The sequence below is a fragment of the Apodemus sylvaticus genome, chromosome 1, assembly GCF_947179515.1.
Source record: "Apodemus sylvaticus chromosome 1, mApoSyl1.1, whole genome shotgun sequence".
Lineage (NCBI taxonomy): Eukaryota > Metazoa > Chordata > Mammalia > Rodentia > Muridae > Apodemus > Apodemus sylvaticus.
In genome coordinates this window covers 148,417,228-148,442,412 of record NC_067472.1, presented here as the reverse complement: position 1 = coordinate 148,442,412, position 25,185 = coordinate 148,417,228, and positions in this window count along the sequence as shown.

Here is a 25,185-nt window from a genome sequence, read left to right as displayed (position 1 = left end):
TCCCCCTTGTGTCACATGTCCCTGGAGTGATGTCTCTTTAAGGGCTGGTAGTCAATTATGGGTAAGATCCTGGAAGACAGGCCAATGTAAGTCAGGCACAGTCCAGTATACTGTGAATCCTCTGAGGTGGGGACAGCAATATCGAGGCAATGGCCCTCCAACTCCTTCTAGGTTGCAAAAATCTAAAAACCAAATGGTGGGAATGTAGGAGAAACAGACTTGGCTACCTCTGCATAATGATGTGGTTTGAAGAGTGGGGTGGGAGAAAAGTCACAAAGGCAATTCCTACAGGAGGACCTACTTGAAGACTGCCAGAAGACCAAGGATTGCTGAAGCAGACAAGTCCCGCCAATCAGAAACGACTGCTTCAAAGAAAAGCTTGCTTAGCATGAATGCAACATGAGTGTTGGGTATAAATTTTGCCCCCACCTTGTATTATTGAATGAGCTTGCTGAGGTGACCTCACCTGCTCCAGGTATCTGTGCCATTGATTCTCTGCCATCTCATCTCTAACCCCCATGAGCATATAGGATCAGCCAGGCAGCAGAGGTGTAAGACAGTGACTTAAGGAATTTGGAAAATAGGAATGTTTCAGATATCTGCCCCCTCTTTATGCTGCCATTATACTAAGATTTCAAAAGATCAGAATTTTAACATTGATCAACAGAGTTCTGATATCCTGGTAGAATCAGAGTGCTTTGCCTGGTTTCTGAATACAAACTTAACAGAGCTTTTTCTTAACCTAAAAATGATATCTGTCTAGTATGTATATCTTGCTCCCTAGAACTAGAAAACAATGTGCATACTTTTTAACCCAAAGCTAAAGCGTTTTCTAAGTCATAGAGGTGTGAGTCTACTCCTCCTGTCTCTCAGAAAACCTGTTTACTTTTTTCTAAAATATGGATTTAAATACAATAGTAATGCTAATATACATCCTTTTGTAAACTAAAATTAACATAAACTTTTGGCAATAAAAAAAATCATCAAACAGATGCTAGATGTCCTTGAAAATGGGATTTTCCACTTGTACTTGGAATTCCTTATTTTCCCCATTACTAAACAATTTTAATTTCTGTCTGCAATCCATATTTGTCTCTGTATTTTTCAGCTGGGTGTCAGTCTCCAAACAGTTATTAACTGTTGACTGCAAGCTGTTAAGTACTGGACATGCTAAAACTGATTTACAGAATATGTGATTGCATCTGATAAATTCCCAATTTCTAACCTCTGATTGGACTGTCAGACTTCCAGGTCCCTGGTTAAAATGCTCTAATGTCAGTTGTAAGTAGTTAAAATGAGAATATATCAAATATTGTCCCAACTAACTGGCTGAAATACTATATCAAAAGGAAACACTCTAGCATAAGGGACAAATGACCATTTCTCTATAAAGCCAAATGAAATACCAGAAAATGGGTATTTAGTTCTGTTTCTCCAAGGTAAGATTTATGGCTCTTTCACATTTTTGGCAACACCACATTAATGCTTTCAAATTTATTTAAGGGACAGGAGGCTTAACATTTGCTTAAGGAACATGGAGACAGGAGGTGGACGGTATGTGGAGACAGTGGTCTGACAACATCTACATCATTCTTGCAGGTGAAAGGAGTACAGAGAAACAACATCTCTCTTGTTTCTCCCAGTGTTTTTTGTTTATTAATCAATAAATTACAAAAGAATGTAAAAAAGAAGTTGCCTAATACCTAAACTGAGGTACACAGCTGTAAAAGTATTACCAACCATGCCTTAATTAATTCCCTTCATTTAGCCCATTCCTTTGTACCTGTATTATTTTGAGTAACAGGCCAAATATCCAGTACATGACCTGATCACCAAAGTTCTAAGTCTAAGACCTTGAAATCAGGTGGCCCATATAAGATCCAGTCAATAATACTTATTCCCTTGCTTAAACTCTTGTGTCAAAATATGATTGAACAACACCACAACCAATCCCACTCACTCTCACTTTTGCTTTGTAGTCTCATCTTTTAAAAAAAGTTGCATAAATTCTCTTTGAGTTTGCAATTCAGCTTCTGACTCTGGTCTGGAGCCCTGATCAAACAGTAGTGGCGTGAGTATAATAAAATTTAGTCATCTGTTTCAAAACTTACTACAATAAACATTCAAATATATAGTCAGCCTGAATCTGTGTTGTTGTCTTTAGAGGATCAAGTTTTGTTGCCTAATTCAAATAAACATCTTGGTTTGCTGAACTTCTGTGATGGCTGAACACCCCCCCCCAAATATGAATATGGATATTTGCTAAACAACCGTATCTATTCAAAGATCAAGGACTCAGGATCTGATTGTGTGACAAGAAGGGAATGAGCAGAAGTGTGAGTGTCCACATTTAACATTCGCAGGTATATCAAGGAGGAATCTGTTGATTACACAACCCAGGAAAATTCTTGCTTCCACAGCTTCCCTTTCCAGGTATATCCCTCTTCCAAGTATTATTAAGGTGAAATGTCCTCACTGACACACAATAACAAAATGCATTTTCCATGGGAAATAATCCTCCTAATCGTTTTACTACAACTGGAAGTAGAAACCTACTAGGGTTCCCAACCGTACTACCCATGATGCTATCAGTCCTCTTATTGAGAGGAATTCAGGCCCTCTGGCATTCATGAGGAACCATAGCCATATACAGTAATTATCCACAGTTTCAATTGAGGAATATTAACATGCAAAGAATGGTCTTCTAGAATAGTATGTAGAGAGTCCTTAAAAGAAGTAACAGAAGGAACATGAGGAAGTATGTCATCTGTGTAAAACCTCAGTTCATGCGCTGGGCACAAATGAAACTGGAAATTGAGAGAAAGGCAAATTTATAAGATTTTCATGTAGCTGTATGGGACAGAATCGCCACAATCTAGCTTTCTGCTAAATGATCTTTTGGTTAAATGTTGCAAAAGCAACTTGTATCCTTTCATTTGACATATTGTTCACTTTTGGATATCTATCCAGGTTCTTTTCTCCAGTTTTCCTAGAAATGTCTTTCAGGAAGAAGTATCAGCAAAGACAGTGAACTCAGTTCCATTAATTGATCTCTCCAAGTTTCTGTAAGCCTCCATAAGACAGAAATTGTTTAAATATCTATATCATCAAAAATAGAAGAAAAAAGGAAAGTCATATAAGAAACAAGCAGGAATTCAAGAGTGTTAAAGTATAAAATGTGGAGAAGTAGGAAATATTTTCTTCTGTTATTGCCATGACTATTGCACAATGAAGTCACTGAAAACCCTGCTTAAGGATTACAAATAAAAGAATGGGTTAAAATTTTCAGGAAGGATTGATAAGTTATATGTTGCTTATATTACATGTTGAGGGAATACTTCCTGTGAATGCATACAGAGGAACAGGAATCACAGCTCTTAGAACTACTGTTTTCTAAAATGACCTTTTCCAGTGAGTGCACTCACTCGTATATATGAAAAATATTAATTGGACTCAGTGGGCTTAAAATTAACTAAATAGCTATTCGATGAATTATTTAGAGTTACAATTTGATAGAGTAGTTTGAGATTGGTAGCATGTATAGATTTATGGGAGACTGTTGTATTAGCATATATGAGACAATGGGCTCCGCTGTCCTATGCAAGGCTGTGCCAGAGCCTTACCAATACAGATATGACTGCACGCAGACAACCATTGGACTAATCACAAGGAACCCCAATGGGAAATAAGGGGCATTACTGAAGGAGCTGAAGGGGTTAGAAACTGCACTGGAAGAACAACAATATCAAATAACAATATCAAAATTCCCAGAGACTAATCCATCAATCAAAAAGTACAGATGGAAGGACCCCATGGCACTAGCTGCATATGGATCAGAGGATTACTTTATCTGGAAGCAGGGGGGAGGGAGCCCCTTGGTCCTGTGGATGTTTGATGACCCAGTGTATAGAAATGTTAGGATACTGAGCCTGGAGGGAGTGGGTGGGGAAGCAGGAGAGTCAGAGGAGAGAATAGGGAGCTTAACTGGGAAGAGGGATAACACTTGAAATGTAAGTAAATAAAATTACCACTAAAGTAAATAAACATGAAAACTATTTAGAGACAACATTAGAGGGAGATATGATTATGGTACACATTCTACCAATTCTCTCCCACTAGAAAACACTGATTATGACAAAGTATATTTGTATAACCAGCCATGCTCATTCTTCCAAAACTTTTAAAAATAAAATCACAATATTTTATATTTTTAACTATTTTTCACTGGTGTCTTCATTTTTACAGATTAGTTCTAAAGATGATAAGACCTACACCTTTATTATCCCTAACAATTTTACAAAGGTGTTTTTCTCTCAAAACCATATTGCAATTACTCAGTCTTTGTCTCTGCTATGGCAAATCATGTCCTTGTTGAGTTCTGAACATAAGTATCAAGAGAAGGGGGTCCCATTTGAAGTCAGTATGGTTGGTCTTCAGTTTCTATTCATGACATTTCAGGATGGATTCCCTGGTTATTAAATTAAATATTTAGAAAATTACAACAAATTTTTGAAGTAAACATAAAAATAAAATATAACCAAATTATAACGGTACTACAGAGAGAAAAAGGTAAAAATAGGTATAGTCAAGACTTATTCTAGAATTTGGAACCCTTTCAGAGTTATTTTTAGGCTATTATACTATTACTCTTCCCAAATATTTAACTGAAATTAAGTCAGACAAATTAGTATGTGGAAAATTATAGGTAGACAGCTTCCATAGACTTTTATCCTTAAGAAACTAGCTCCCACAAATACATAAAATATCACAATGTGCACAACTATAAGTATTCAAGAATACATTAACTCATACCACACAAGATAAACAAAAAAGCAAAACTGGGATGAGACAGTGAAGTCCTAAGTGAACATATTTTATATCTGATAAGCACAAACTTGTTAAGGCATCCAAACGCTCAGGCCCATAGTACTTCTAAAGCTTCCTTCAGGTAAGGTTCAGTGGGATGGCTAAAGTTTACAGTGTTGGGAATTTTTCAGTTGATAGCATATGAAGAGCCCATCAACCACAGCTTCTTTCTCCCAGGATAATTTCAGCCCAAAAAATGTTTCTCTACAGACATCTCTTTCCTACATTAACTTGTTTCTATATTAAATAAATATGATAACAGATGACTCCTTGTTCATCTGTCTGTCATAAAACAGTCTCATTGTTTATCTGTAAACAATAAACTATCTCCCTGATCCAGAATGAATCAGATGTTGACTTATCAGGACTTCCAACCTGCCAAATTTCACCCACAGAATACTTCTGACCTAAAGGCTGTACCCACAACTCAACTTTCAGCATAAAAGTCCAAGTTTGGAGCATGAAACTTAACCAATATCCGGATTCACCTGAGACTCTGGATTTGAAACTCACCAATCCACACATTGGAAAACTGTACCTGAGAAAGCTCTGCCCCACCCCAATGTACTCACATATAAAGCTATGTTCTGCTTAGATTACTACTGCTCCTGAACCATGCAAAAGCACCCACCCACCTGAGTTTCTCTAACTTCCCAATAAATGTCTTATGTGCATGTTGGTGTGTGGTATAACTTTGAGGTTTGCCTTGGCTCCCAAACCAGGTTTACATCTTTCTTCAGAGCTTTAAAATTTACATACAAGTTGTGGCTTGGAGAGGATCTCTGTGTCTTGAATTCCTCTTTGAGGTGCATTCTGTACTGGGATTGTATCAGTCACCTCTATTGACTGCAGCCCACCTGGAACAAATTCAGCTTCCAATTCACTGATAACTTAACCATCCATCCAGTGGAGGAAATCAGGTAAATTTCCTCTCTGTTCAATGACAATATATCCCTGAATCCAAGGAATTGTCCAGTGAGGGTCCATCCCTCCTCTGTTACTTTTGGATGTGAAAGTATATCCAGATACGAATTTCAATGTTATATTGGCACTTATCACCTGACCCATCCATCCTCCTAACATGGGAGCTGGAATTTTGTTCCTTTTTGGGCCTAATTAGACATTGGTTCTCTTTCCCACCCAGTTCGCCATCTTCTTTTAAAAGCTGCCTATAATCCTAATGTTTCTTGAGTACCTTGTAGCCCTTTTAATTCTGTATCCAATCCTTTCCTGTGGTTGAGACACCCTGCCTAGAGCTCAGTTATCACTCTTGCTTCTGCCCTCCTGCAAAGTCCCTCTGGCTTGGTCAGGAACAACCCCTTACCCCTATTGACTCCAGTAAAACCCCATTGAACAGTTTGTGTTTGCTCCTAGTCCTTGCTGACTCCTAGTGATTCCCTCAACTAGAAGGTGGGTGACTTTTCCCTAAAAGTCTCTTTTTATCCTTGGGAAGTCTCCTTATGCCTTGGAATGCCTTTTAGAAAACATTCAGATTCTTTACCTGACACACAACAATAGGGCCATAATTTATTTACTTTGCAATAGAATTTGGCTATACTCTCTAGATAATCAATACAAAGGCCTCACTTATGGCACAACTAGATGCTAGTATGATTGTGACTTTTACAATTACCATGATGGATCAAAGAAGTAGAAACAACATCCATATATCCAAGTCATCAATTCTCCTCTCCCAACTATGTTTGGTTTTGTCTGATATCCCTCCCCACACATGATATAATATAAAAACCGTGTCTTTTAAGTTACATTGATGGTTCTGTATGATTTTTGTAAAGTGAGAACTTGTAGTTAGGCATAACACAAGGGAAGAAAGCAAAAGAATGCAACTGCATCATGCACACACCCTCACACACTTCACTGGCTGTTATACCTTTCAGTTCCTCTTTCAACATCCTCTACCTATGAGATAACTATATATCTTTATGCATTCTTGGTCTTAGCTTTTTGGATTCAGTTTTACAGGTAGGGCCTTGGACTCTTGTTTTATGATTTTCCACTTCACTTAACAGGTTGCTCTGGAGTTTGGATATAGATCTTCCTCCTCCTCTAGATTCCAGGACTCTACTTTACATGTTTCCAATAGAATCTTTGTCCTATACATGCAAGTCGCCTGATTTTGTGACAGAGAAAAGACAGAAAAACACAGTAGAAAGACAGAGTACAACTAGCGCGCATTATTGCTACTCATCTCATGTACTTGCAATTTTACTGTAACACCTTAAAACTTTTGCTAAAGTATAAATCTGACATCAGGATTTATATGCATGGAGAGTTTGACTAAAACATGTCAAGTCAGTAACAAATTGGTCAATTTAAAACTTGGAAAATTCTATGCATGTTTAATCTTAAAGGAAACATGTGACTTTCTGGCATCTTAAGTGTTTTGCCTACCCAACCCCACATTGGTATTAATGCAGCCATGTGGTCAACAGCCATCTTTGCTAGTATTGGAGAGGATGGGTTTTTCCATGTGACTTCATTTCTATCTTGATTAAAAATGAAGACAAGGGATATGCTAACCAAGGAAAAAAACAACTCTTCCTAGTCACAAAGAACAAACTATATGGTTTCTTTATATTTTTGATAATGTGAAAAAGCCTATCCATTATTAGCCTCAAACTGCAGTCCCTCCTTTCTCTCTCTAACATCTTCAGTCTCCCAATCTTTACTATCAGCAAGTGGGCTACTCCATTTAGTTCTCTCTATAGCAACTCTTGGTCTTCGGGATGTTTGTACTGCTTCACCACAGGACTCCCTCCACCTCCTAGAATCTGGCCAAATTCATAGTTCTTCATTTGCAAAAGGTTGGCAGGGTTGATGGCACATTCATGGTACACATACTATTTTCATTAAGTGAATTCTTTCAAAAAGATAAGATATTGGAGTTATACACTGTTAATTTTTCCACCTTACCTAAATAACTCAAGTAAATTACACAATCTTACAGCCTGGCCTTCTATAATGGTCATGTGATTCTCACCAACAATCCCCTTTCAATGTGTATACAAATAAGTAACCAGAATAGTATATATGCAGATGAAATTCACCATACTAATGTTACCCACCCATCAGTGTCTGAAACAGGACACTCTCAAAAGGACAAAATGGCAACCAACAAATTGGGAAAATATCTTCACCATCCCTACATCCGACAGATGGCTAATATCCAATACATACAAAGAACTCAAGAAGTTAGTCTCCAGAGAGCTAAATAACCCTATAAAAATGGGGTACAGAGCTAAACAAAGAATTTTCACCTGAAGAATTTCAAATGGCTGAAAAGCACCTTAAAAAATGTTCAACATTATTAGTTATTAGGGAAATGCAAATCAAAACAACCCTGAGAATTCACCTCACACCAGTCAGAATAGCTAAGATTAAAAACTCAGGAGAAAGCAGGTATTGGCAAGGATGTGGAGAAAGAGGAACACTCCTCCACTGCTGGTGGGACTGCAAGTTGATGCAACCACTCTGAAAATCTGATATGGAAACTTACCTTGCACTTATTTGTCCTGGCTAACTCTTAGTGATTTACCTGTGTTTGCTTCTCCATGTGCATCAGTTGTATGCTTTTATTATAGCACTCCCAATGCCATTCACATTTAATAGTGCATTTTCAATTAAATGCTTGGCTTCTAGTGTAAAATATTCTGTCCTTTCCCTGTGCACCATAAAAATCAATTCATTTAAAGACTCAGGATTGTCTTCATAAACTACCACTCCTGAGCATATACCCAGAGGATTCCCTAGAATGTAATAAGGACACATGCTCTACTATGTTTATAGCAACCCTGTTTACAATAGCCAGAAGCTGGAAAGAAACCAGATGTCCCTCAATGGAGGAATGGATATAGAAAAATGTGGTATATTTACCCCATGGAATACTACTCAGCTATTAAAAACTATGAATTCAAGAAATTCCTAGGCAAATGTGTGTAACTGGAAAATATCATCCTAAGTGACATTAGAAAAATATGTCATGTCAATCACAAAAGATCATGTATAGTATTCACTCAGTGCTAAGTGCATATTAGCCCAGAAGCTAGGCTAATACCCAAGACATAATTAACATATCAAATGATGTCCAAGAAGAAGGAGGGAGGAGTCCCTGGTCCTGGAAAGGTTCAGTGCAGTAGTGTAGGGGAATACCAGTACAGGTAAGTGGGAGGGGGTGGACTGGGAAACAGGGTTAGGGAAGAGAGCTTATGGGACTTTTGGGGAGGGGGAAAACTAGGAAAGGGGAAATCATTTGAGATGTAAATCAAGTATATATCTAATAAAAAGAGGAATTTAGTTTTGAAAAAATAGGTTATATGCTGTGAGTATTCCCAACTTACATTGTGTATATGGCACATTTTATGTATATTTGCATTGAAACCCTGAGACTTTCTGAAATAAAACTTTTGCAGTGATTTTTACTATTCACAACAAAACTTCAGATAAAGTAATATAATTTCTTAAATAACTGATAAATACCATGGAGACCTGATTACTAAAGTCAGAATGCTACTAAAGATATCTTGGTCAATCTATAGCTATACTCTAGTACAAAGACACAATGAAAATCACTATGTATATTTCTTCCTTTTTGTCTTTTATATTAGTTCTTTTCTTTATTTACATTTCAAATGTTATCCATTTGTTTTCCCCTTCAAACACACCTATAACTTCCCCCTTACCCTTACACACCAACCAACCCACTCCCTCTACATGTCCTGCATTCCTTTATACTGGGGCATCCAGATTTCTCAAGACAAAGGGCCTCTTTGACAGGATTTAATACCAAGATGAATACCATCAGGCCAGATTGTATTAATTTCCAAAAAGAGATCAAACACCCCTGAATTCCTAGTAAGAAAACACATTGAAGAATAAACATCATATAGAATCTTGTAATTTCAAAAGAGCAATGACAGTGTAAACAAAGGTTAGATTTTAGAACATCTCTGAACATGAACAGCAGCAGTCTCTCAGCTTCAGTCTGCCAAGACTGATTATTTTCTGGGTATAGGACAATCGCTGTCTGTTAGTTATATCTTGAATTTTTGGGAATCCAAGTTTGAAACCTGAGTACATTTGCTAGCATAGCTTTCCTCAGAGGGTGAACGAAGGTTATAAAATGTCAGAACACACATAGACTTTAACACTAGCTGAAGGTTGAAATCAAGAATCTTCTTTGCAGAAGACAGAGCTCTGTATGACTGAGACAAGAAAGACACATGAAATGTAATAACTGAATTTCATAAAGGGTGACAGTTCCTATGCAGGAATGAGGTGTGCAAGAATCAAAGAATGGAGGCTCTGAAACAATCACTGCCTTTAACAGTTTCCACTTATCCTATCTCCTGTCATATTCAGAAGCATACATCCTTTTCCTTTGTACCATACAACCAGGCTTTGGTTATGCCCAGGACCAGATAAATACTGGACAATAACCAGGAGCCCAACTGATCAAATCTATTCCTGCAGACAAATTTATTTGTGCTCATTGCTTCTGATTGATGGAGTTTGTACCTTCAAATAGAGAATGAAATCTGAAGAAATCAGGAGATCTCATATGTCGGCTTTGACATCAAAACCTACTGTAACCTTTGAGATCTCATTCAGTGATATTGATTCATCACTCACTCTCTCTTCCTTGAGTTCCCTGATAGAAGCAGAAAAATAGAAAGTGGATGGTAGGAACAAATATTTTCACCTTTTTCTATGTCTACATTGACCAAAAGAAAAACAAATCAGTAAAATCCTGGGGTTGATTCTCTTCTGGGCTACTTGTCCCTACATCTGAATAGTTTTCCAGAGATCCTCTGTTTCTTTTTGGGCCTTTCTTACTGTGAATCGTTTCTTGAAATTGTTGCTCCTTGCTGACTAGTTGCGATGTGCCTGTGTCTACTTCCAAAATTGCTTCTGTTGTCTGTGTTGCCTGATCTGATGAGATCAGTTTTTAATACATTGATTCTTATAGCATATCCTCACAATTATGTTGGAATCATAAGTGGAAATTTCTGCGCATGACCTGCTCCACATGTACTCTGTTTGAAGATACTCTGGAGTGTCTTCATAAATCTACACAATATGAAGAATAATGCATTGGTGAAAAATAGTGTTTATATACTCTGGATATTGCCAAAAGTATGTGGTGTCTGGAACATTTAATATATAGTGGCAAGAGGCCATGAAATTTTTTAAAGCCTACACTGTTGTAAGGTGTTTACTACTGTCAGGGAAATATTAATCAATGTATTACAAATTAGCTAAAACAGAATGTAAATAATGTGTAAAGACTCAGTCTCTAGGTATACACTAGTACACAAATATCATTTCTTTCTTTTTCAGTAAGTAATATTAAGATGGAAAGTATCAATTCATAATATATTCATTCCCGCATGGGGCTCATGACTCCCCTGAACAATTAGATAGCAAAGAAATGATATGGAAGAAAAAACACATACTATTGAATATGGTAATTTCCAAAGGACAATAAAATTATAAATAATTGTTGTATTATTGAATGTCTTTTGCCAGTAATGACAACAGGCTACCAGCATCAATGTAGCAAGTGTAGTTTGTTTCTGTATTTGGTATAATCTCAGTCTGTTACATCTAGATTTTTCAGAGTCTCCAAGGTAGAATGTTGAGGAAACTTGTTCGCATAGCAGTTTTCACAATGTCTGAACTAATCATAAGTAATTTTCAGAACGTCGCCTGGCTCTGCCAAACTGAGGCTTGAATCTTGTATCTTGTTTGCCGTGGACAACGTCATGCATGATGTTGACAAGGAAGGCACACCATGAAGTTGATAGCTGAATTTCACAAAGTGTTCCTGCATAGAAACCAGAAGTCAAAGAAATAGTATATGAATGCTATGATTCAACCAAGCACTGTATTTAGACCTTTCCACTAGCTCTGTCTCCGGTCAGTTACAGAAGCAATCTTCCTTGTTTTTAGCACCATACATGTAGGATTTGGTTATACCCAGGACAATACAAGTCCTGGAATAAAGCTAGCAGCCTGACACATCATATCCTTCCCTGCAGACAAATTTATCTTCTTGCTTCTGATCTATGGAGAATGTGCATTAAAATACAGAACAGTATCAGATCCAGTCAGGAGAGACATCTCATACCTAGTGATGGATATCAAAACCTGCTGTAACCTTAGAGATCTCTATCAGTGCTTTTGATTCGTACCTCATACTTTCTTCCATTGATGACCTGACTGACCAAGAAAGCTCTAGGTTGAATGGGAGAAAAAGCTGTTATATTTTTTTTCTGTCCCACAAACAAACAGAATAATAAGTCAGTTTATCACTGAGACTATTAAAATTTCTGGTTCTTTCTACTTAGATTCAAGCTATTTACCAGTTTACCTCTGAGATTTTCTAGGTTTTTCTGAATATGAATCTTATATCGCAATTATTTCATCCTGCTAAATAATAGTGATGTGAGAGTGTCTGCTTCCCAAATTGTTTCTTTTTATTATTTTCTAAATTCTTAGTTTACATTCCAAAATGTTTTCCCCTTTCCCAGTTTCCCCTCCCCATATGTCCCATAAGCCTTCTCTACACCCATACTCTTATCACCTCCCTCCTTTTTCTCTGTCCTGGTACTCCCCTACCATGTTGGATCATGCCTTTCCAGGATCAGGGCTGTCTCCTTATTTCTTCATGGGAGTCATTTGATATACTACTTGTGTCTTGGGTATTCAGGACTTCTGGGCTAGTTAATATCCACTTATCAGTGATTGCATTCCGTGTATGTTCTTTTGTGATTGAGTTACCTCACTTAGGATGATATTTTCCAGTTCCAACCATTTGCCTACAAATTTTATGAATTCATTGTTTTTAATTGCTGAGTAGTATTCCATTGTTCTTTGGAACCCCTCCATTGGGTTCTTTCCTACTTCTGGCTATTATAAATAAGGCTGCTATGAACATAGTGGTGTATGTGTCCTAATTACATGCTGGGGGAATCCTCTGGATACAATCCCAGGAGTAGTATAGCAGGGTCCTCCGGTAGTGTCACGTTCAGTTTTCTGAGGAACCTCCAGACTGATTTCCAGAGTGGTTGTACCTTCTTGCATTCTTTTGGGTCCATATTGTCGAATAGAAAGGCAAATCAATGACATGTCCTCTCTGATTATATTTATGGCTCCTTCTGCCTAGATCTAAGCCACTTCTATAAGAGCAGCTATTTTGTGTGAACCTTTCTGACAGTGAATCTTATCTTGCAATTATTCTGCCTGGTGGACTAATAGTGATGTGCCTGTATCTGCTTCTCAAAGTGAATCTGTTGTGTGTTCTTATTATAGACATTCATGTTTAACAGTTTATTCACAATTACATGCTTGGTTTCTAATGTAAAATATTCTGTCCAGGCCCTGTTCACTCTATAATCAATATGTATCAAAACTCAGCAGAGACTTAATAAAACAGCACAATATTATTAAGAATTCAATTTTGAAAAAAATGTGTAAACTGACAATATTCCCAAACAAATATCTGTGTATGTGTAACATTTTATGTGTATTTGCAATGACACCTAAATTTTTTTCTGAAAGATTTTTACTATTCCCAGCAATACCTCAGACAAATTAATATAGTTTCTTAATTATCCAAGAAATATCATGGAGACTTGAATGTTAAGGTCACAATTCTACTGAAGAGATTGTGGTCAGTCCCTTGGTGTTCTCTTGTCCAAGGACACAGTGAAAATCACTGTGTATATTTGTTTCTTTTACAGGATTTAATACTAAGCTCAATACCATCAGGCCACAATGAATTAATTTCCCCCAAAAGATCAAATACCCCTGAAATGTTAGTACGAAATTACTGACATGGAAGAAAACGAATATTAGAGAAACGTGTAATTGCCAAAGGATGATAACAATGTAAACAAAGGTTGGATTTTTGAACATCTATGACTATTAACAACAACAGGCTGCCAGCATCAGTGCACCAAGAGTGTTTATTTTCTGGGTATGGTAAGATCTCTGTCTGTTAGTTGCATCTTTAACATTTTTAAGTTTATTTATTTATTTTTTATACTCTGTATTTTATTTCTCCTGCTGTTGTCCACCCTTAAATATTCCACATTCCATACCTCCTCCCAATGCTAAGAATGTTCACTGCAATAGAATTCCTCACATTGACTTGACCAATATCAAGTACCTCAACCTAGTATCACTTTCTCATGGAATTTCAAATGTAAAAGAGGAGTCTCATCCAGAGCTGTCATCTTAATTCAGAAAATGTAACCCACATCGCCTCAAGGAGATACTCAAAGACCTTATATCCCTCAGAAAAATGCCAAATATCTACACTTTAGTAAGTACTATGACTACATGTTACATGATAAAGACTACCATCATGTAATTTACTATAAAGACATCCCCTGGTGTGGTGGCTTCTAAGTATTGACATGTGTTATTACCCTTCATACTAACAATGCCTCTGTATTATCATTAAAAAGAATACAGGCAAAATGCAAATATTTTATTAGAAATCCCATGCCCTAATTCAACATTGTTTTAGCTGCCCAATTCCCTATGTAATGGAATGTTTATAACATCAGGTTTTATTCAAGTGACCAAACTACCTCAAGTTTATTTTCTCAGGGAATCTGCATCCATGATTTTGAATAACCTATACTAAAATTAGTAAAACTCAAGGTCATCATAGCCAAAATGTGGACATGGGCATTACTGACATGAATTCTCAAGGGCCCACTCTGAGCAAGGGGCCTGACACCAACATGACTACTCTAGCTGGAACCCACAGTTGGTTTCTACTTCCAGTAGAAGAAGAGGAGAAGGATTGTGGTTTCTGGAATTATGTGATTTTTTTGTCTTGTATGATAGTTCGGATGTTTCTCCTCAATATTTGTGAAATGGCTTCTTCAGAAACTCACCCTATGCTTTCTCAAATTCCCAATCATCTCAAGTGTTCCTAAAAATTCCATACTTTAGAGAAAATAGTAAATAATGTCTAAACTTCATCTGAGGTAATACTGGAAAACTAATATATAATTCCATCAATATTTTTACGAAGTATTTGAGGTTTGAAAAGCATAGCTGATCAAATACACACACACACACACACACACACACACACACACACACACGTGCGCGCACACACACACACACACATACACATACACATGCACATGCACATAGACATACAAAACCTATGAAGGGCCATGTTTATTTAGAAAAGAATTGCATATAACAGGTTGGAAGTAGAGGCTGGATACTCATATTGGCTCTGCTTGGTCTATTCTGTGAGAAGGAAATCAATAGTAAAAATCAAGCTATGATGATCATTTACAAGCTGGAAAGACTCAGTGAAGCAATATAGGGCAAAACCAGAACAGGGAAGTGGGAACGGTTGGGTGGAAAAACAGGGGGAGGGAAGGGGGCTGATGAGACTTTCAGGGAGTGGGGGTCTAGAAAAGGAGAAATCATTTGAAATGTAAATAAAAAATATATCGAATTAAAAAAACAGCAAAAAACAGTAAAAAAATTAAAATAGAAGACTTACTGAGTCATTAATTCGTATTATATATATATATATATATATATATATATATATATATATATATATATATATCAGGTATTTTACACAGGTGCTTGATAAATGGCATTACTACTTATAACCCAATTAATGGGTGTGCTGGATTGATGATGGTGTATTTAGTGTGTCCTTTCTTTCAACATGAACTGGCTCCAGCTTTGGCCAATAGGAAGTAACAGAAATTTCTACACCAACCCACCAAGGCAGCAGCTTCTGAGATCCAGTGCTTGGGATGTACTTGGAGCCCAGTTGGGAGAGGGATGAGAAGCCCAAGCAAGTGGAGAGACGCCATGGATTATAGCTGGTGGACCGGGTCATCGCTAAGCAACCAGCCAGCACCAACAGGCAGCCAGGACTCCTGTGCGGCTCATTCTTTGAGAAACACTAAAAGTGATTTGAGTTTCATGCCTGATTGAATGAAGAACAATGAATATAGTGCCTGCAAAAGAGTCCCGGAGCCCCAGATGGCAGAGTTCAGGGCATGGCACCTAGACAGTGCTTCACCTTACCAGCACCTCTGTAAGACAGAGGAAATCCTGATGTCAAATGGACCACTGAGGCCATTGAGGTATGGTAGAGGGATGGTAGAGAAACTAAGCAGGCAATGTAGAGAGCCTTATATGGGACCACTGAGAAGATTCTTTGTTAAAATAATCGAATGAGGATATTGACTCAAGTTCTGTACAGAAAGTAGTCACAGAGGCAGTGTTTGGGAGTTGCTTCATTCAACAAGGAGAGGTATATCCAAAGTGGTAGAGGTTCTAATTCTGAGAGAACATAGTGCAACTTCCAAAGATCATTAGAATACAGGGATCCATAAAAAGATATACAGAAATTTGTAAGGATTCTTATTACCATTAGGATAACAGTAAATTCTCACTACTGGAGAAGCTCTGCCTGTAGAGACCACACTAGAGGTATGCTAAAAGATGGCATCTAAGTTAGAAAAGCAGTGGTAGTAATAGAAGACTAGTGAAACTATGTAAAAATCGTTTTCAACCATGAAAATAAAATATTAAGGAGCATAAATTTACCAAGTGTTCTGAACAGAGCAGTCTGTCTTTAGAGGCACAGTACTTGACATCTTCTGATGTCAAATATACCTATACCTGGAGGAACCCTCAATAGTTTGGATGGGATGCCTTGAAAACGCTTCCTTTTATAAAATTCTATTAATCATAAATAATTCATAATTTGTCCTGCCTGGAGGAAAGCAAATATTAAAAAAAATACAAAAAAACCAAAAATGTGAAATCAGTGTTTCATTTAAAAGGACATTTTGTTTGGTCAAATTAATACTATGTAAGGAAGAAAATGAGCAGCTGCCGAAAAAATTGCTTCTTTTACCTAGATTTTCAATAGAATGCTTACTGGGTTATGCCCAGTTGTTTTTGCTTGTTTTTATTTTTTCATTGTGTATTCTTTGTCATGGAAACTTGAAAATTAAAACAAAAGTGAAAATTTGGTACAAGATGGCTCTGCAAACAAAGCAGGCAATGTAGAGAGCCTTATTGGGGTGCAATGTCATCTGGCAGGAACTTGATATCATAAATGTGAAGTTCCTCTCCCACCCTATGAGCATGAACTTGGGTGTTAGCCATAATTCCCTCCATCTAGGGTGGAACACTCAGATCAAGGTGAAGCCCATTTTTCTTCTAGGACCTGCAGTTTCCTGAGAAATACTATTCACCCGTGGAGCAACTGAACTGGTTCTGCAGAAATGTTTCCAGCCTTTCAGGGAAGGGTTTTCCTCTGCTTTTATATATTTGGCATTCTCTATTAAACTTTGAGACCTTGAATAGCAGGTATCGTCTTGGTCTCCATCTCTTTTAGCTGCCTTCACATACATCCCCAGCTTCCTGTCCAGGTGACCCATTCAATATAACTGTATAAATATATTTGGCCACTACATCTTAATTTTGACTAGTATTAAAGGTATATGTTTACTATATTCTCTAGGTCTTTTGTGATTATTATTGGTTTATAAATTACTGGGGATGGCTACAACTCTGTATTGTATGTTACATAAAGTTACCTTAAAACAAGTAACTCAGGATGGGAGCCATTCTGGGCAACAAAACATGAGAGACCCACAATACGGTCTCTAGAGATACTTTTAAACTGGGAAATATATTTTTTATGTAATTCCTGTCCTGTCTGAGAAGTTATACCCATGAACATTAGGATGAAATACAATGTTTCTTTAATGAGGTATCAAAGCTGTCCCTCCATGTATTTCTACACAAAATGTTTCTACTTGGCAGCTAAAGCTTGTAATATAAATGTAACTCACTTGGTGTTGATTTTAGAAGCATTAAATTTTTATAGTTCTAAAATTGTGTTTTGACTTCTAAAAGAATATGGTTGTGCTCTGTCTGAACTCTTCAAAATGGTAATTTATTTCGATATTACAAAGCATAATTAAAAGCTTTTAAAGTTCTGCAATGAAAGTTTTGGGAGTATCAGCTCTGGAACACCTTTTCCTTCCCAGGGAGACCTTGGAGGCATACAGCCTTTGAGAAAACCCAAGCGGGTCCCCTGTTTAGTACAGGACGTTCAACACTTCTGTCATATGCTTATTGTTTGTTTCCTTTGCCCTGTTCTTATGGGTACTAGCCCCCCACACCATCGAGGAACCTCAGATTAGGGCACTGAAAGTTCTGTTGACATGTGGTCTTAACGTTAAAACTCATGACATGGGCCAATTTGCAGGTGGAGGCTGCTATTTTGGCCTCCAGGTCTTCCTGTGAGTACTTGCAGGACCATGATATCTTGTTGCACCTTCTTTTCCTTGCCTGCAAACAAGAGGTGCTGTCTGTGAGTACCCCTTCCTTTTTCATTGTCTCCATCCCCCTTGCAATCATCACCAATCTTAACAACTCTTCCTCAGTGAAAGTAGTGGATACCCACAACAAAAAATGCAGGATCAGGGTAATATTCACCTTCCCATTACAAACACCAGTCCATCGTATTTGGGCAAACAGAATGGTTTCAGTGATGAAGATATATGAACACATCTGATCTAGCCCTCTTGGCATTAGGCTTCAAGCTGTCCTCTAACCCTGCTGTCCTAGGTACTAATATAGTATGTAAGTTAAGACTGACAGGGAGAATATCGTGGTAAAACTGAAGAGAATGAGATATTGTGGGAGAGGCAATCCAGCATGAGGGACAGGCATCACAGGAGAAACCACTGCAGAAGTGTCTGCCAGAAGTCCTCCTAAATTATACCAGGGATAAGCTGGGGGTACCTTCCATGGGGTAGGTGCAGAAGGGCTTATGACTGAAGTAGTGGAAGGCAGGTTGATGCGAGGCCTACCAGAGACTTGATCATCAAGGAGCTTTCATGGGTGGGTCTTAACATCCCTGCTAAAAATGCTATGGTAGCCTTAAACAATGATGATATCCATAAAAGGGTTGTAGATTCCTGTGATTTGGCCCCTGTTACAAGCCCCAGGCTGCTATTTTGTCCTCTAGGACTTCCTGTGAGTACTTGCAGGACCATGATCTCTTGTTGCACCTTCTGCACCTTCTTTTCCTTGCCTGCAAACAAGACGTGCTGTCTGTGAGTACCCCTTCCTTTTTCTTTGTCTCCATCCCCCTTGCAATCATCACCAATCTTAACAACTCTTCCTCAGTGGAAGTAGTGGATACCCATAACAAAAACTGCAGGATCAGGGTAATATTCACCTTCCCATTATGAACACGAATTCCCATTGTACTCCTGAATGTCTCCATTGACACCTTGGTCATGGAGAGTGTACAGAGAGCATACCCTCCTCCTGAATGTCCCCCTGATTGTACCTGTTTGGGCTGTGGCAAGCCAGGTCACCTCAGGCAGGACTGCTCCTCATCTAGGCCCATGAGCATATGTTTCCCTTGTAACAAAAATTTCCAATGGGCTAAGAATTGTTGTTTCCAAAAGCAGGAGACAATTTAAATAGGTGGGGCGCCCTTCTTCCCCACCAGTAAGAGGGAGCCCTTCTCAAAGGTCCAAAAGGAGCCTGTGTTTCCTCATACCCCAAATGATGATCGTACATTTAGATTGTATACTCATTAAAGGTTTGGCTGACACAGATAAGGATGTCACAATAATAACAAAAAAGTAATCACTGAGGTTCCAACATTGGAGATTCCAGTCTGTTCCCTCTGTTATGGGTGTTGGATACCAACAGACCACAAAAATGACTACCTGGACTGTCTCTTGGCAATACTTGTACAGAAATCAGGGATCTTTTATACTGTTCTGGCTAACATTCCTGCAACCTCTGGGAAAGTGGTATTCTGAAAAACATGGCTGTTGTTCTTAGTACATATCATTTGCCTTTTTTGATGACATAATACAACATGACAATTTGGGTCTCAAAATTGGAAATCACCTCCAATTCTAATGTCAACTTCCCACCCAGTGCCAATTGACACTGAGTTACCTGATCCTATAAAATTGGTCTGTCTCTCTGAAGCTGATATCTGGGTGGAGCAGTGCTCCATAATTTTGCCTATAGCAGTTAATTCCCCAGCCTACCCTGCTCTTTTTCCTTCCAATGTGTGTTTCAATTTCCCCTTTATGGACTTAGTCACTACTACAAGATGATTAAAAGGCAACTAGCCCATGGAGGAAGTTCTCTGCTTTACTAGCAATGTCTCCTCCATTGGCACTCGTATCCAAGTAATATGACTATTGGGAACTTTCATGGTAATCTAACCTATGGCAACATATTATGCATGGAACTTTATATAACACTTACAGATAACAAATCCCAAAAGGACCCCCCAAACATATCACAGCTACCCCTGCCTTGCTGAACAAAAGTCCCTCAAATGACCTTGTTTTGTGGGACTTCCAATACTTTAGGAACACTGCCAGGCTGCACCAGGTGTAAAAGTCACCTGAGACTACCTGATACTGTCCTCTAAACTCAAACTTAGCATGTGGTACTTGCCTCACCTGATCCTTCCAATATTGTTTTCTAGGTCAACACAGATCACACTCAATTTTGATATGAAGTCATTAATCACAATTGGGATTTAGATGGGCCATCTAATTGTTTTGATTTATGAACATTTACTCTCCTATAAGGTGGCCTGTCTTACATTTAATGAGATATATTTCTTAATATTCTGGTTGGCAAAATGTAGAATGGGTGACCCTCTGAATGTGATCACTGGCAGCCAGGATGGCTGGAAAGTTATGCCAGTCTGTGTCCAACTTCCCTTTTTCTTTCTGGTCATCTTTATCAGAGATAGACTCAACTGCTTTAATGAAAAGTGCCTCCCGACCAATTGATGGATTGGGTATTCAACATAGGTATTCTGGTGAAAGAGTCAGTTGTCATTTAGATGCCTTTGGTAAATACAACTCACTTTCATGCTATCACTCTGAAGGCCCAGACTCACTTACAACCCCTACATCAGGGAAAGTGGGGTTTTGGTATTGTTCCTACCATCATTGCATGCATTGTAGAGGTGACAAAAGCTGCTGGTGTTTTGTCCCAGAGAGCCACCATGCAGGAGATTGTAATTGCACTAGTCTCTAAATCAACCGAGGGACTACAGTAACAGGAGGTCCTATATTAATATCTTTATCAAGCCATCCACATTTTATAACAACAAGTTGACTTATGAGCAGAAGATTTGACCCTTGTTAGGGACATGCCTCTATTGGTCTGAAACCCCCAAGTTTCACTCAATGTGTTTAACCCTTTACTAGGTACATAATGCCACTGAAGAATGACAATAGTTGGCTCAATATATTTAAGCAACCTGGTCAAACAAATCCATTAACAATTCTATGTGTCTATGTTTCTATGCTTGTAGGGGAGAATATAGTCAATCTCAATGCAACAAGGGTACCAGTTCTTTCCCTAGATGCAGAATGGTTGGGGAAATAATAAGATGGTCTTTGAACCCTAATGGATATCCACTTATGCTGTGATGGGAAGAGTTGTTACACTAATACTTACTCTGTTATAGTATCTCACACACCAGGCAGTGCTCCACAAATAAGGCAACCCTCCAGATACTGACATCTCTTAAAAATCCTGATTGTGCACCCTCAGTGCCTAGATGGGCAAGATCTGTGAGACCACCATGTCCCTGGTAACAATGCCCTAAAATCAGTTGTAAGTATTTAAAAATGAGAATATATTAAATATTGTCCAACTAACTGACTTAAATACTACATCAAAAGGAAACACTCTAGCCTAATGGACAAATGAGAATTTGTCTATAATGCCATTCAAAATACCAGAAATCGGTACTTAGTTCTGTTTCTCCAGGTCAAGCTTTATGGCACTTTTATATTTAGGCCAACACCACATTAACACTGCCAAATTTAAGAGTCAGGAGGCATAATATTTGTTTAAGGTACATGGAGACGGGGGTGGAGGGTGTGTGGAGACAGTGGTTTGAGAACACCTCCATCATGCCTGCAGCTGAACTGAGTACAGAAAAACAATGTCTACCTTGCTTCTTCCAGTGAGTCTTCTTTATTAATCAGTAAACTACAAAAAATGTAAAATCAAAGTTGCCTAATAGCTAAACTGAGGTACACAGTTGTAAAAGTCTTACCTACTATGCCTTAATTAACTCCATTCATTTGGCCCATTACTTTGTTCCTGTATTATGCTGAGGAACAGGTCAAATATCCAGTGTGAGACCTGATCACAAAAGTTCAAAATCTAAGACCTTGAAATCAGTTGGCCCATGTAAGACCCAGCCACTGATACTTATTCCTTTGCTCAAATTCTTGTATAAAATATAATTGAACAACAAGCAAACTAATCCCAAACCCCCTCATTTTGCCTTTGTAGTCTCATCTTTAAAAATGTTTCATATTTTCCCTTTGTGTTTGCAATTCAGCTTTTGTTTCTGGTCTGAGACCCTTATCAATGAGTTGTGGCATGAGTATAACAAAATTTATTCATCACCTTCAATATGTACTAACATAAATATTCAAATATATAGTCATAAGTCTATGCTGTTTTCAGTGCATGATCAAGTTTGGTTGCCTAATTCAAATAAAAATCTTGACTTGATGAACTTCTATGACTGTTGGACCACGCCCCAAATGTGGATATTTGCTAAACAACCTTATCTATTCAGAGGTCAAGGACTCAGGATCTGAGAGTGTGACAAGAAGGGAATGAGCAGAAGAGTGGGTGTTCACATTTACCATTCATAGGTGTATCAAGGGAGAATATAGTATTGCTTACCCAACCCTGGAAAAGTCTTACCTCCAAAGGTTCCTTTCTGAGCTCATCCCTTTTCTGGTTTTATTAAGGAAAACTTCCCTCACTGACAAACAATAATAAAATGCATTTTTTTTCCATGGGAAATAATCCTCCTTATCTTTTTTATGGCACCTGGAAGTGGAAACTACTGAGCTTTCTAAATGTCCAAGTCACGATGCTATCAGTCCTAATATTGAGATGGTGTCAGGCTCTCTGGAATTCATGAGAATGATAGCCATAACCAGCAATTCCTCACAGTTTTAATTAAGGAATATTAGTGTGTAGGGAACGTTCTTCTAGAATACTTTGTGGAGAGTCCTTAATAGAAGTAATAGAAGTAAGTTGAAGGAGTGTGTCATCTAGGTAAAGCCACAGCTCATGTGCTGGGAACAAATGAAAATGGAAACCTGGTGATCCATCCAATATACAACTAGAAAATCCAGACACTTTTAACTATTCCCACAAGTTCTTACTGACTGGAGCCAGATATTGTTGTCACCTGGAAGTCTCTGCAGGTGCTTGACAAATATAGAGGGTTATACTCTCAGCCAGCCATTGAACTGAGCACAAGGTCCACAGTGGGGGAGCTAGAGAAAGGACCTAAGGAGCTGAAGATATTTGCAGCACCATAGAAGGAACAAAGATATGAGCCACCCAGTATTTCCAGAGCTCCCAAGGACAAAATCATCAACCAGATAATAAACATGGTGTTATCCATGGTGCCAGATGCATAGGGAGCAGAGGATGGCCTTGTTGTACTTCAAAGAGAGGAGAGGTTCCTGGTGCTGGAAAGGCTTAATGTACCAGTGTAGGGGAATACCAGGTCAGGGAAGTGGGAGGGGATTGATTGGGGAACAGGGGGAAGAGAGATGGCTTATGAGATTTTTGGGGGGAGGGGCACCAGGAAAGGGGATATTATTTAAAATGTAAATAAAAATATATTTAATAAAAATAAATAAAATTTAAAAATAAAAATAAAATAGCTATAATGAAAAAAAGAGAAAATTGAAATTGAGAGAAACAAATTTATGAGATTTTTTTTTAGCTGTTGTAGGCAACAGAATGGCCACAAACTAGCTTTCTGTTAAATGATCTTTTGGATAAATGTTTCAAAAACACCTTGGATTCTTTCATTTGATATATTGTTCTCTTTTAGATATCTGTCCATGTTCTTTTGTCCAATTTTCTTAAAAAATATCTTTAAGGAAGGAGGATCACGAAGGACAGTGAACTCAGTTCCATTTAATGATATCCCCAAGTCTCTGTAAACCTCCATACCTTTAAATTGTTTAAATATCTATATCAGTAATCTAGAGAAGAAAAAAAAGGGTTACAACAAATATTTTACAGTAAACATAAAAATAAAATATTTCAAAATTGTAAAGGTGCTATAGAGAAAATGGTAAAAATAGGTATAGTTAAGACATATTTTAGCATTTGGAGACCTTTCAGAGTTTCCTTTAAGTTATTACACTAGTACTCTTCCCAAATTGAATTTCTCTCTAAAATTAAGTCTCACAAATTTAAGATGGAGAAAACTACAGGTAGACATCTTCCATAGACTATTATCATCTAGAACCTAGCTCCCACAAGTGCATAAAATGTCAAATTGTGTACGACTATAAGTATTCAAGGACACATTAACTCATACCACAAAAGATAAAAAACACAATGTAAAATAAATTGTGGTGAGATAGTGAAAAACTAAATGAACATGTTTTGTATCTCATAGGCACAAACATGTCAAGGAACCCCAAACCTAAGGCCCATAGTATATGCAAAGTATCCTTCAGGTAAGGCTCATTGGGATGGCTAAAACTTAGTGTTGGGAATTTCTCAGTTAATATATGTAGAACCCATCAACCAAAGCTTCTTTCTCCCAGGATAAGTGTAGCCCAAGGATGTTTCTCTACAGACATCTCCTTCCTACATTAATTTGTTATAATAACAGATGATTCCATGTTCATCTATATACCATAATTAAGCCTCATTTTTTAGCTATAAACAATAAGCTATCTCCCTGATCCAGAATAAAGGCCCTAAGGTGCTGGATTTTCAGAACTTCCAACTTGCCAATTTTCACCCACAGAATACTCTCATTGACCTAAGGGCTGTATCTACTCCCCAACTTCCAGCACAAAAGTCCAAAAGATTTAGAAGATGAAATCTAACAAAAACCTGGGCTCACCTGAAACTGTGGACTTGAACCTCCCCAATTCACACATTGTAAATCTGTACCCATGAAAGCTCTGCCCCACACCCCAAGAGATCCCATATAAAGCCATCTTCTGCTTAGATTACTACTGGTTCTGATCCAAGCAAAAGCAGCCACCCACATGTGTTTCTCTAGCCTCCAAATAAATGTCTCGTGCATATTGGTGTGCGGTGTTACTTTGAGATTTGCCTTGGCTCCCAAACCAGGTTTACATTTTCCTTAAGAGCTTTGAAATTTACATAAATAATGTGGCTTGGAGAGGCTTTCTGGGTGCTAGAGGT